At 42.8% G+C, this 14266-nt stretch overlaps 1 protein-coding gene across 13 annotated transcripts in view; it reads right to left on the bottom strand.

Moving 5' to 3' along the window:
- Positions 1-14266, bottom strand: part of LOC138766342 (uncharacterized) — a 113371-nt gene that overhangs the window by 28927 nt on the left and 70178 nt on the right. For 5 of the 13 annotated variants that reach the window (XM_069943885.1, XM_069943887.1, XM_069943888.1 and 2 more), the window contains exon 3: positions 4357-4504. The exons of 2 other annotated variants lie outside the window; for them this stretch is intronic. The gene's annotated coding sequence lies outside the window, so the exon portion shown is untranslated. Of the gene's footprint in view, positions 1-4352; positions 4505-6471; positions 6622-7304; positions 7536-8916; positions 8934-14266 lie in introns of those variants that run through there. 6 more of the 13 variants (XM_069943894.1, XM_069943898.1, XM_069943891.1 and 3 more) reach the window with 5 other exon arrangements.

The raw sequence follows: 14266 nt of genomic DNA, 5'->3' as shown, positions 1-14266 counted from the left end.
CGCAAGCACATTATAGCAGCAGTGTGTATAGCTGAGTGTGAGCGCAAGCACATTATAGCAGCAGTGTGTATAGCTGAGTGTGAGTGCAAGCACATTATAGCAGTAATGGAGAGGATGGGAAACACAAGGACTGACAGAGACTGCAGGGAGTATAAAGGAATGAGCAGGGCAGATGTGGACACAGTATAGCAGCACTCTCTGTCCGGGGAGAGAGGGGTTACAGCTATAAAGAGATTACCTCCACAGTCCTGTCCCCTGATGTAAGCCCCAACCTGAAGTGGATCTGCTATAAATTGGAAGGTGAGGGAGACTTCCTGGGTCAGAGTACTGTGCTGTAGACCCCGCTATGCAGACCATGCCCCTCCCCCACTCACGCTCCCACCCAATACCAGGAGCTCTTAATCCAAAGCAATGCTCTTAAACCAAGTCACAATTTTGAAAAACTGTGAGCTCTTCTTGCAAAACGCTCTTAAACCAAGTTACTCTTAAACCAAGGTACCACTGTATATATATATATATATATATATATATATATGTATATGTGTGTGTGTTCATTTAGTGGCGACATTTGTGCAAGAGACAAAGCTGATCAGCTGCTCTGTTTATTTTCTATGAGGGCCCTAAAAAGTGGAACCTGGTTGCTATGGACAACGGCTCCATGTCCGACCTGCATTGGGTTGGATAAAATGTTCCCCTTTTTAAATCTGAGAATAAGAGGATGGTGTTTGCAAGTGGATTGAGGGCATTCAGGACATCAATCCTAGAAAATGGCTGCAAATTTTAATTCGTGCATTTTTGTTTTTTTGCTCTTTACCCTTTAAAACTGAGCCATATACATTATATACACTAATGTGGTCACCCTAGGTAACTTGTAAGAGCAGTCACTTGATTGCTCATAGGGATCAATGCAGTATGTATGTACTATCACTAGTCAGGCAGTCAGAGGTGGCCCAGCAGAGGCCTCAAACTTACCCCAAGATATATAACTAAATAATAGTACAGGCTTTGGTGTGCTTTCATGTGATTCTACCCTGAAAAGACACTGAAAGAAGTTCTTTAGTTTTGTCTCCAGCTCCCTAGTTCGTCCCCCTCTCCTTTTCAACTCTGTTGTTATTGCCGCAAGGATCTTTAGGGATACTGTGGTATAACAGCATGTTGGAGATTGTCTCCACCTCATCACTGCATGGGACGCCCCCTGCTGAATAAATGATAGTGTCTTTCAAAAGGAGTCACTTCAGGCATCAGTCATTGCTGACACGTGGAGTTCCCCTTCCTTACTTCTGAGAGCTTCTATATACATGACACTGCACATATCACGTGTCGTTGGGAATGTCACCTTATAGTTGGTTGTATCTCTACTGTATAAGGTTTTTTTTTATTTTTAATTCTTACCTCACATCTAATCTGCTGAAGAACATCTTTTGCTAGAAAAGGGAGAACTGTTTACATCGATGGTTTGGGGGGACCAAGAAGAGTACAGCCCCAATTACATGGGGTGATGGAGCTGTTAGCGCTCGCTTGTGCCTCGTTCTCCGCTCGCTGCTGGTGCTATTACACGCCTCAGCAGTGAGCGGGTAAGAGCAGGAGGGGGCTGCCCGGGTGATCGCTAGATCGTCCGGGCAGCCCATAGAAGATAGCGGTCCTATTCCACAGAGCGATGGCAGCAGACTGTTGCTATCTTAGTTTTTTGTCTTTTAACATGTTGAAAGACAACGATCAGCCAACCTCATTCATGTCGGCTGATCGTTGTCTTCTATTACACTAGACGATTATTGTCCGAAACGGCTGAATATGGCCGAAAACACTGGTCAACAGCCAAAAAGGTTTCGACATGAAAACAGTTGAATTTAACTAATTTTGGGGTGCTGAGATCAAAAATGATGTTCAAATTTTGAAATTGGCTCTAATTTTCACAGACGTACTTTCTATACTTTTCACAGTCTGTGATACAATACTAGGAAAAGTTTGCATCATCAGTATTGCATCATCAACTGGTATTTTGCATCATCTTAGAATGACCAATAGTAGGGATGGTCCGAACCCGCCGAAGTTTGGGTTCGACTGAACCCGAACGCTCGGCATCGGATTCCCGTTGTCTGCCCGCTCCGTGCAGCGGGCGGATACAGCGGGAGGACCGCCTAGAATACCGGGATACAGCCTATGGCTATGGCTGTATCCCAGTTTTCCAGGCATTCCTCCCGCTGGATCCGCCCGCTGCACGGAGCGGGCAGACAGCGGTAATCACTGCGGATGGTTCGGGTTCGTACAAACTCCGTACGAACTCTGTTCGGACCATCCCTAACCAATAGTTATGGTATAAGGCTAGGTTCACTCTGCCTTTTTGCTATCCGTGTTTTTCATCCGTTTTTTGCGAAATCCGCATCCGTTTTGATCTGCTTTTCCATTGACTTCCATTATAAAAAAAAAAAAAAGTTTTTTTTTTTTTTTTTTTTTTTTTTTTAACGGACACAAAAGTAGTTTCAACACTACTTTTGTGTCCGTTAAAAAAAAGGATCCGTTTTGATTCGTTTTTTTGTTTTTTTTATAATGGAATCAATGGAAAAACGGATCAAAACAGATGCACACAAATGCATCTGTTTTTCATTCGTTTTTTGCCAAAAACGGATAAAAAAAACGGATTGCAAAAACGCAGTGTGAACCTAGCCTAAGGGCCCTATTCCACAGTAACGATAATCGGCCAGATCGGCCCCATTTGGCCCGATTTGGCCGATTATTGTTCGGTGAAATAGAGAGAACGATCAGCCGATGATCGTGTCATCGGCTGATCGTTCATTTAGGGCCAGACCTAAAATCATCGTTCCCCCACCGCGCATCGCTACGGTTGAATAGTGGTGCGTGGCGGGCGACCGACGATTTGACAAGCAGCAGAGGCATACATTACCTGCAGGGCTTCTCCTCTGCGCTGTCTTCCTCCCCGGGTCCCGCGCGCTCTTTCTTCAGAATGGCCGGTCAGCTGACGGAGCGCTCAGCCAATCACAAGCCGGGACTGCCGCGGCCTGTGATTGGCTGAGTGTGGCCTGTCAGCTGACCGGCCGTTCTGAAGATAGAGCGCGCGGGACCCGGGGATGAAGACAGCGCGGAGGAGAAGACCTGCAGGTAATGTATGGTGCAAGGGCTGCAAGGACATCGGTAACGATATCCGTGCAGCCCTCGCTCAACGATCATCGGGCCGTGGAATAGGCCCAGTAAACGAGTGGCGATCTAGCAGATCGCTGCTCGTTTACATCGTTGATCGGGCCCTGTTCGGCCCGTGGAATAGGACCCTAAGGTATCAGGGTAAATGGAACCCATCAATGCTTGCAGAATACTGTTGGACAGTTATCGGAGACAATCCCATGTATGAATACAAAAGACAGGTGTAAATGCACCGAGAAGCCATTGATAAGGACCTACATTCCAAAGTTCAATAAACATAATTAATTTGTAAAAATTCTTGGTTATGCCTGTACATTGTAGTTGATTTCAGATAGAACTAAGTTTCCTATGAATAGATTTCAAAAGTTTATGAACAGTAACCTTGCTTCCTTATGATTGCAGAAGTAATAAATCTGTCGGCTATTATACTGTATTCTATACAACTCACAAAACAGTAACATGAGAACTCTTCCATATCATAGAAACTAGAGCCAATTCACATTTTTTCCTTGTGATATTTGAATTCAGCACATAAAAAATCATTAAGAAATGGATAATTTTATTTCTAAACCAAACAACTTTTGAAAACTGGTTGACCAGTGTAATCGTTTCGTGTAATAAGGCCTTCAGTTTCACTCAGTCCTCCCTACATTCAGTTGTATCAATGTCTTTAAAGGGAATATGTTATACTAAAAAAAAAAAAAATATATATTGTCTACATCAAGTTTCATGTTAAACTTTATTTTGATTTTTTATTGGTGCTTTTTTAAAATTTTTCTTTTTACTCTATTTAAAAACAATCCTGAAATGTTGAAATGTTTTCATTCTTAGGCTGGGTTCACACACAGTATATTTTAGTCAGTATTTGGTCAGTCTTTTGCAACCAAAACCAGGAGGAGGATTGAAAACCCAGAAAGGATCTGTTCACACAATGTTGAAATTGAGTGGGTGGCCGCCATATAACCGACCTTGTTTTTAAATAACAGCAAACGTATGGCGGCCATTCACTCAATTTCAACATTGTATGAACATAGGCTTTTTTGTGTTTTCAATCCACTGGGGCTTTTCAAACCCAGCCTTACCATTAGGCCTAAAAATAAGATCATATTTCCTGTTTTGTCTGTGATGATAAGGAAGAGGCTGCTGTAAAGTGACAAAAGGTAACATCAATAGATAGAAAAGACAACAGAACATACTCACAGCTCAGCCTCTCCCTCCCTGTGGAAGTTTGCCCAGTACCATTCACATCAATGGGGCAGTGTTTGTCTATTGCTGCCAATGTCCATGGGGCTTGATGTAAAGCATATCTTCAAATGTAGTTACAAACTGCTCAGGAATGGTGGCTGCCCTAATGTTAAAAAAATGTAAAAAAAAAAAAAATTAAAAATTACAAAATAGAAACTTAGAAATTAGAACTTGTATCAGTGTTTGGATATAATCAGTAGAACAATGTGGGTGATACGTTCCCTTTCAGATGCTGCTGAAATACAATTATCAAGAGCTGGCGCTTCCTCTGTAATGCAGTAATCATACTAAATGTAATGTTTCCCAGTAGCCAGGCCCGACCACAAGGGGTGGAATTGGTCCAGTGGGAGCTGGGAGAGGGCAGGATTGTTATAGGGCCCAGTAGCAGCCATTATTGACTTCATAGGACTCCGTGACCATTTGCACAGTGTATGGGGACATATTTAGGGAGTACAGTGAGTAGCGCTATGTTTATGTTACAGTGCTATATATTATATTTGGGATCCCAGTGTACAGAGCCATTGTTTCCAGGGGGCTCGTGTGTGGGGCTATAATATTTGGGATTCCGGTGGGTGGGGCTATTATATTTGGGATCCTGGTGGGTGGGGCTATTATATTTGGGATCCCAGTGGGTGGGGCTATTATATTTGGGATCCCAGTGGGTGGGGCTATTATATTTGGGATCCCAGTGGGTGGGGATATTATATTTGGGATCCCAGTGGGTTGAGCTATTATATTTGAGATCCCGGTGGGTGGTGCTGTTATACCTAGGCTCCCAGTGTACGCGAGAGCCATTGTTTCCAGGGGGCTTGTGTGTGGGGCTATAATATTTGGGATCCCGGTGGGTGGGGCTATTATATTTGGGATCCCAGTCGGTGGGGCTATTATATTTGGGATCCCAGTGGGTGAGGCTATTATATTTGGGATCCCAGTGGGTTGGGCTATTATATTTGAGATCCCGGTGGGTGGTGCTGTTATACCTAGGCTCCCAGTGTACGCGAGAGCCATTGTTTCCAGGGGGCTTGTGTGGTGCTATTATATTTAGGATCCCGGTGTATTATATATAGGGTTCTAGTGTGCACAGCCTTTGTTTTCAGGGGCATGTGTGTGTGGGGCTATTATATTTGGGGTTCCAGTGTGTGGGGCTATTATATTTGGGGTTCCAGTGTGTGGGGCTATTATATTTGGGGTTCCAGTGTGTGGGGCTATTATATTTGGGGTCCCAGTGGGTGCGACTATTATATTTGGGATCCAGTGTATTATATCTAGGGTTCTAGTGTGCGCAGCCATTGTTTTCAGTGGCACGTGTGGGGGGCAATACAGAGGGTGAGCTAATACCGAGGATGAGGGGCTTTGGTAGCAAACAACAGAGTTGTGTCTGGTTGAAGTTTTCGTCGGGTCTGAAATTAATGGAGTAGAAAAGCAAAGAGAGTGACTTCCATGAATGTTGTCAGTGAGTCACACAATGTAAATGTTTGTTCTGCTTAGCGCGGCCGTCACTCATTGAAAAGCTAGAATTTATCTACCGCCAACTCCCAGCATATTTTTACCATTGTTCATATTGATGGCTGGCGTTTCCTATACGATACATTTTTTTTTTATTGTGTATTAACTTGACCCTGTAGTTCTGCTGCGTAATTTAACATGTCGGGTCCCAGATCAGCCCCATTTCTATGGAGCTCATCCTGTATCTCCGACGCTCTCTCCAGAAGGTTGTACTCGCAATAAGTGACATTTCTCTTATTTTACAGTATTAGAAATTAATGTTCTAAAAGGGGGAAAAAACACAATGCAAACCCCTATGTGATCTGAGCCGTACATTTCCATATAATGTAAAGGTTTATTGGCACTGTGTTCAGAAAGTCTCTGCTCGTTCACACACTTTGTCATTTTTATTTAAATTAAAAAAATTAAAATAAAAAAAAAATCCCTATAATTTATAGCAGAACACTTTTCTCATGTATTCTGTGATAACATATAATCAGGAGTTTATACAGCGGTGATGGTGCCGCATAGCATTGGAATTGCCTCCCTAGTGGTGCTGTTAAACACCACCGCGGCCTGTACTACCTGCGGCAGGGGGTGCTCCGTTTGCCCCATTGACTTTCCATGATCCTTGGGTTTGTACATGACCTGGATGATCTCTGCACAGGTTACTTGCATATGATGTATACAGACACTCTGGACCCCATAATGCCTTCATATGTCACTACTCATCCTATTGATTTAAAGCAGATTACATAGGATGTCATTTACTGTATGTTCAAATCCTGTCTACTACATGTTTTAGGGTCAGAGCTGTCACAGATATGTAATTAACTATTATATATCAATTACATAACACTTTGGGAAGCAAGTAAAAAGTATGGTCTGTCTGTGGTCTACTACATGAATACATGTGTAATAAATATATATATATATATATATATATATATATATATATATATATATATATACAAATTACAATACAAAATAATGTAATATATTTGTGTCTCCTATATCATAACTGAAGTCCAGGAAAAAAAAAAGCACGTGCACCATTCTGAAATACAGCCCAGTTTGTATAAGCGTTGAAGGATCACGTCTCTATTCTCCTTATATATTACTATACTAACAATCTGTCATCATTATACTGGTTCCCACATCTTCTGTTGTATACAAAAAAAAACAAAGGGACAATATCTACTATAACCACAAAGATGGAAACATAAGCATAAGCAGACGGGGGCTAGTATCCACAATAATAGTATCCACAAAAATAGTATCCACAAAAATAGTATCCACAATATCCAGAATAATAGTATCTACAGAATATAATAATGTAAGAACTGGCTATAGGATGGATGAACCGAGCCGGCTAGGATACACATACAGTATATGACATGGAATCCATAGACTGTTACCTTAGCAGGCGACCGCTCTCCACGTTGTCTCCTTCAGTATGATGCTATAACCAGCAGTCGTGTGTATCCACAGCAGCACAGTAGTCGTGTATATCCATTTCCCCTATACAATAGCTTTACAGCTACCTCTGATATTTCTTGCTGAACAACCCAGTGAAGTGAAGAGTGGGAACGGCTATGTAAATTGCCTGTATTCTTCTCGAATTTCTTTTCCTTAATTTCCCTGATCCACACAACATAGTAACAAAAATATATTGAAGAAATATATCAATGTCGTAACCATCACTGCAAACCCCCACCCACACCCACCCACACACACACACACCCACCTCCAAAATAATAGTGACTTTTTAAGGCTATCCCCCTCGATAACTTTCATTTCCTCTAAAACCCAACATCTTTTCATTATTTCCATAAAAGTTTGCTCCCCGAGGGAATTACTTCTTAGTTCCATAGTTAGGCTATGTTCACACGCTCTATAAGCAGCGTATGGAGCTGGATTGTAATACCACACACAACCTGAGGACAGGGGTGGAGCTGTTTTTACAAGAAGGTAGGAGTGTTTTTGTTTTGTTTTTGTTTTTTTTATTTTAATCTTGGATAACTGTGAAACCAGTTGTCGGTCCAAACACAGAAAAGGTGAAAATCTTTCCATCATAGTTTTTCTTTGTCCATTCCCCTCCTGTGTTTTTGTTTTTTTTAAATAAAGAAATGCTAACTAGAATACTACACTCTTCTAAAGGGGTATTGTAATGTACCAGCAATCAGATAATCACATAGTGGTTCTAAAAAAAATTAAATAAAGTAAAATTTAAAAAAAAATAATAATAATTTTACAGAAAAACACAGTCAATTATATATCCACATCTGTAAGTACCTAAATTATACAGTTATCATATTATTTAACCTACATGATGAACGCTGTAATAAAGCCCCAAGATCACTCTGTGGAATTTTTTTTTATTTTTTTTTCTATTCCTTTACCCTTCCCCAAAAATAATTAAAAAATGTTCTGCACCAAAACACCAAAAATATTGTCGCAAAAAAAATTCAGCCCCCCCCCCCCCCCCCCCATACCCAGGTTTTTTGTGGTGTCTTTCTGGCCTTGAAAATAAATAAAAAAATTAAAAAAAACATTAAAGACAAAAAAGTAAGAGAAAATGCCAAAGGTTATCTTGGTGTTTTTTTCTAGAGTTTTTGACTCCTTTATTGTCTGAATGGCTTTTTTTTTTGCCTTTGACGTTTTTGAGACAAGCAGAAGAAATAACCTTGAACTCTATAGGAGAGAAAAACTCCACTGTTTGCAGAACAAAAACACCAAACCTTTTACGTGCTGGAAAAACCGGCACCAGTCCAAAAAAACACCAGAAAAAAAAAAGTATGTAAGGCATTTCATAAAATTCCATTGACTACCAGCTAGTATCTGTCTGCCAGCACTTTTGCTATGCCATGGCTTTTTTTTTTATTTTTTTTTATTTTAGCCAGCGTGAAACCAGCCTCATTCCATAAAAAAACAAGGAATGATACGTTAACGATAGAATGAAAAAGATATGACTTTCAAAAGACAAGGATGATAAAGAGGAAAGCTATTATCTGCATAGAAGGATCTTACTTATATGTAGTGGGAGGACATCCCGATTCATCTAATTATTTCTTATTGAGACTCCAAAAAGTTCCAGTATCGTTACGAAGGACAAGGGCGTTAAAGGTCAGCCGTGTCTTAAAGGTCACCCGTGCCTCCTTGTACTGTATATTGCTTCTGTTCTAGTCCCATACATGGCCCCTTCTGCCGTTGGGTTGATTTGTAAAGGTTTATCTTCATCCCTGTTCCTACCTGTCCCCTTCATACAGTCAACATTTACGTAGACTTTTTTTCTTACTGAAGACGTGATGTCGACCATTGTCGTCCCCAGTCTAGAACCAGTTTTACAGCTTTCTGTTTAATAAGCCCAGGAAGAAGGATGGGAATTTCTGTGTAATACGGCCACTTTGAACTTGTAAATCCTCTTACTTTAGGGCTTTCTACCTATTCTTGAACTCTTAGGTTTAGTATATATATTGTTTATCCTTTATATGTGCATACCGTAAACCCATAGCTGGTTACTATTTAACTACGGTCATTGTTTTGGGAATGTGGGCGGCTCTTATAACTCTACATATTTATAGTTAAAGTAAATGTAAGTTTACCCTTCGGAGTTCTTTGCTAACACAATGGGGTTTGATTGATAACTATTGAAGACTTAAATACAAATTCCGAAGACCTAAAGTTAGGCATGGCTTAAAGAAGAATGGTTGGAGATGAAACGTGTATACCCTTTTTCCACTCTATATACAAAGTACAGAACTCTAACTACAATTATCGGATAAATGGGGATTGATAGGAACAATCAGTCACAGTAATTGGCTGAACAATGGATCCAGGCTTGGGAAGTCTCAGCAAACAGGTGCAGATCACCGAGATTTGCACTTGCTATTGACGCCTTGTCTTAAAGGGTTTACACAGAATTAGAAAAAACACAGCTACTTTCTTGCCAAAATAGCGCCACCCCTGTCCTCAGGTTGTGTGTGGTATTACATTTCAGTTCCATTCACTTCAATAGAACTAAGCTGCAAAACCTCACACCCAAACTGGGGACAAGAGGGGTGCTGTTTTTGGGAGAGAGTGTCCAGGTTTTTGTAAGCCTCAATAACCCCTGGGGGACACCCCTTCTGAATCAAGTCCGGCCTGGCTCTGCCTCAGCGTGTCACCCAGGAGAGGGACTATCGGTGCACCGGAGCGCTTTGCCCATCCTTGTTGCACCAAGCGATCTCATTTGCATATTTGCACCAGTCTAAATTTTACACCCTTTAATAAATCTCCCCCTGTGTGTCCGCACATGTAAGGTCATATGAAAAGCTTAATATGCAAATTGAATTGGTACATTCACTTTTAAAACCAGTCATATGTTTACCATACGTTGTATTAATTGTATTCACTGGATGCGTGTTTCACAGGACTCCTGGCATCTTCAGGGGTATCAGGACACTGCTGCATAGTAACCCATTGACAGAGCCTACAAATCCCCTTATCCACATTAGCTGCTGCATAATAAGAATATTTATTTGTTTAGTGCCAATACACACAATACAGGGGCTACATTTACACATTAAAGGGGAATTATCAACAGGTTAGCGCTGGGGACGCTGAGGAGGAAGGTATGTGTCTTACCTTCCTCCTTGGCTTTGGTTCCTCGCTGTTAGTTGTGGTAAACTCTGCACCGGAGCACCCTTAGGAGCACTGCTACGTCATCTCGCCCACCCCTTTCACTTGTGGTGTCCCACAAGGGGTGTTACTGTAACATACACCCTTCGCAAAAGTCTGTACTTTTTGTGGTCTTATTATGGTGAAAGTAGTTTTAAGAGTTGGCCACAAGATGGGGCTGTATTATGTATGTTTATATGGAAGATGCACAGCTAAAGGATCGCAAAGGCTTATTGTGTTCATGTGTTGCAAGAATCTGTACACCAGTAGGATTTCTGCTTTCTTCTTTCCTATCACCTCTCCTCTCTGTTCTTCTGTTGCACTCTTTTCACCCAATCACAGCGCACCCCACATGCTGTATAGGAAGTGAGTCACCCAAGAGTGAGGGAGAGTAGGTCAGTCTTAGCCCATACCCCACATGGGTAGGACGCAGGACAGTACACTGTGTTACAAACCTTCTCACAAGTACCTACACCAAGCACTATGCAGTGTTAAACCTCTTAGGAGACTTAGGACTAGCCAAAAGATAACCTCAACCCACGCCGTGGACAAGGAGAAGTCACAGAGCAGGACAGTATCCACTATAGTATGAAAATCCCGGCACTCACCATTTACATCATCATCATACTTTTATTCGGTTCCATAACCATTGTAATGTGAACAGCAGAACGCGTTTCGGCCATATGCCTTTGTCAACTGCTGGGCAGACTATGCTCATTGAGGAACCAACGCGTTTCGTGCGCATGCGCGCTTAATCATGGCTTAACGTAGTAGCTCATTGTAGAAGCGCCTTGTAGTTGGTTAAGCCATGATTAAGCGTGCATGCGCACGAAACGCGTTGTTTCCTCTAGCAGCTTCTACATGAGACTTGTTTTTACCAATGTTTGATATGAAATAAAGCTTAGAAATTTTCTTCGTGGAGTGCTGGGACCTCTCTTCATATTCTCTAATCCCAGCAGAGCACATTACTACATGGGTTGAGACTCTCTCGGCATCCTCCTCTCTGCTATTCTACTTCAACACAACTCTACCAACATGTCTATATCCTACACTGCACTTATTCTACAGATCTGGTTGTCTTATTGTAAATTGTTTATCGGAACTTTGTCAATTGTATCTCAGAGACTTTCTGTACTACCTGCTGCACATTTACAAGTCGTAAACCAACTCAACTTTATTTAAGACTCAGTGATTATTCACCGCCACCTACACAGTACACAGGAACCTTGGGACACTTTCCCTTTCTGTGGGTGGCGGGTCCGATTATCCAGGAGTGTCATTCCACCACTCTGGCCATACGTGACAACACAACCCCAAGGGACACGGTAGCAACCTGGCAGGACACTGACCACAGGGGAAAAGGGTACATACGGCCTTACAAAATAAAAGCAGACGTGCCATCACACCTGTGTGCCCTCCAGGCACTGGCGTCACGTGACAACATAATAAGGTCCGGCTGTATCTCGGCCATCCACCACAGGAGTAGTGTTTCACTACAACATCGAGCAAGTGACCGGCCGTTCCTCCGATATAACACCTCCTGGGGTGCACCACACACTAATTATCATTAGAAGGAGCAGCCGAATGACACGGCAGTGCTCCTAAGGGTGCTCCAGAGCAGAGCTTACCCCGACTATGGGACCGAGGCTGGGGAGGAAGGTAAAAAACATACCTTCCTCTTCTGTGTCTCCAGTGCTATATGGGGCTTTTGTGGTGTCCCACCACGGGTGTTTCTTGTCCGACACTTGTCGCAAAAGCCTTATACTCTAAAGTAAGGTGGTGATGAGGTTGTATGTGAGTTTCACCACCAGATGTCAGCGTTCATAACTTTGTATTGCACAGGATTACTGGTTTTGTTATGTGATTCTGTGGAGATGCTTCTTTCTTTCCTACCTATCTATCTCTATACTCCTTTCTTTGCACACACTCTTCTCCCCCACTCACACACCCTGTAGGAAGTAGTCACTTGGGGAGAGAAAGTGTAGCGTCAGTCACTTAGTTTTCCTCTGATATTCTGAGGAGTAGGACAGACACATATCTTGCATCCCTGCTGAACTTAGCCAGGGCCTGGCTCAGCCAATTCCCTGTCTGGGACAGACCAGCTGTGGTAGTGGACAGAAACAAGTGTATGGAGAACACAGAGACTTTCTTTCAACTTCAGACACTTAGCTTCACCCAGGTATCATAGTCTGGGCAGGGCTGTAGTTAGGATTCATGGGGCCCCATAGCAAAAAACTGCACGGGGCCCCATGAATCCTGTACGCTCCCCTACCCCCTCCCCATATATACACACACAGAGGCACCATTAACATATATACAGATACGCCACTGACATACACACATACAGTGGCGTAGCAACCACAGTCGCGGCTGACGCGCGGCTCCCGTCTCTGTCCGTTTCCCGTCCCCGGCAGCACATACATCAGTCATCTCTGTGTGCGCTGGGGAAGTACTTCCGGCGCAGGGTGCGTCGATAATAAGCTCCCCTGTGCCGGAAGTAACATCCCCAGCACGCACAGAGATCACTGATGTATGTGCTGCCGGGGACGGGAAACGGACAGAGACGGAAGCCAGACCGGAGGACAGGAAGAGAGAGACACAGTGGGGGAGCGAGTTGTGAGGTGAGTTGTGTTGTTTTTTTTTCACAGACATGGAGGACCATGGGGGGGACCATCTATAAGGGGGATACATGGGGGACCATCTATAAGGGGAATACAGGGGGACCCATCTATAAGGGGGATAACATGGGGGGGCATCTATAAGGGGGATAACATGGGGGGGCATCTATAAGGGGGATAACATGGGGGGGCATCTATCTGGGTGACTACACGGGGTGCATGCACTAGGGCATGTACTATAGTGGACCACACAGAGGGGGCATTTACTAGGAGGGGGGTCACATAGAGTCAGCCTACCCACTAAATGAGGGTGTAAAGGGGCCAATACAGATGTGCAGTGTGTATAGAGATGAGGATGGTGCCAGAGTGAGGAGCCTAATATATTTCTCTGGCAGATTCTGTGGATTCTTGGCTCAGAGAAGTTTTCATGACGGCCCAGGACAGATGGAGAAGAAGAAAAGGGAAGAACTCCGATCAGAGAAGACGTCCCCTGTGAGTCACTAAATATATCTGCACTGTGATGTATATGGAGTACAGAACCTGTGTAGGGCTGGGTCTACCTCTATATGACTGGATGAGGTGATAGTGATCTGTGTACAGTGGATTATTCAGTAGCAGCGGTGGTGTTAGTCAGTATGTGGTGGTATTATTTGTTACTTGTAATCCGGTACTGTGTTTTATTGGATATAGTATACTGGATTTGGTCAGTAACAATATGGTGATGATAGTAGTGGTTGTGGTGTGATGGTTATATTTCCCCCTTGTGTACTGGTATTATTGGCAATATTGGTCTCAGTATTCAGGGTTTGGTTAGTGACAGTATGGTGACAATATTTCCTATATACTGGTATTATTGGTAATATCAGTCTTGAGATATATACACACACACACACAAATAGCATCGCTTGGTCGAGGAAGGGGGGAGGGGCAAGTTGACCTCTTGCACCAGGGCCCAGGAGACATTAGCTACGCCCCTGCACACACATATATACGCTGTACAGATGTATACACCATGAGTAGACTGTACACAGGGAAATCATCTCAGTGTAATAAGAAATACTCAACCAGAAATAAAAGAAAATGCAGCAGATATTAGTGGTGGG

The sequence above is a fragment of the Dendropsophus ebraccatus genome, chromosome 10 (assembly GCF_027789765.1).
Source record: "Dendropsophus ebraccatus isolate aDenEbr1 chromosome 10, aDenEbr1.pat, whole genome shotgun sequence".
NCBI classification, from domain to species: domain Eukaryota; kingdom Metazoa; phylum Chordata; class Amphibia; order Anura; family Hylidae; genus Dendropsophus; species Dendropsophus ebraccatus.
This window is presented reverse-complemented; position numbering and strand designations above follow the sequence as displayed.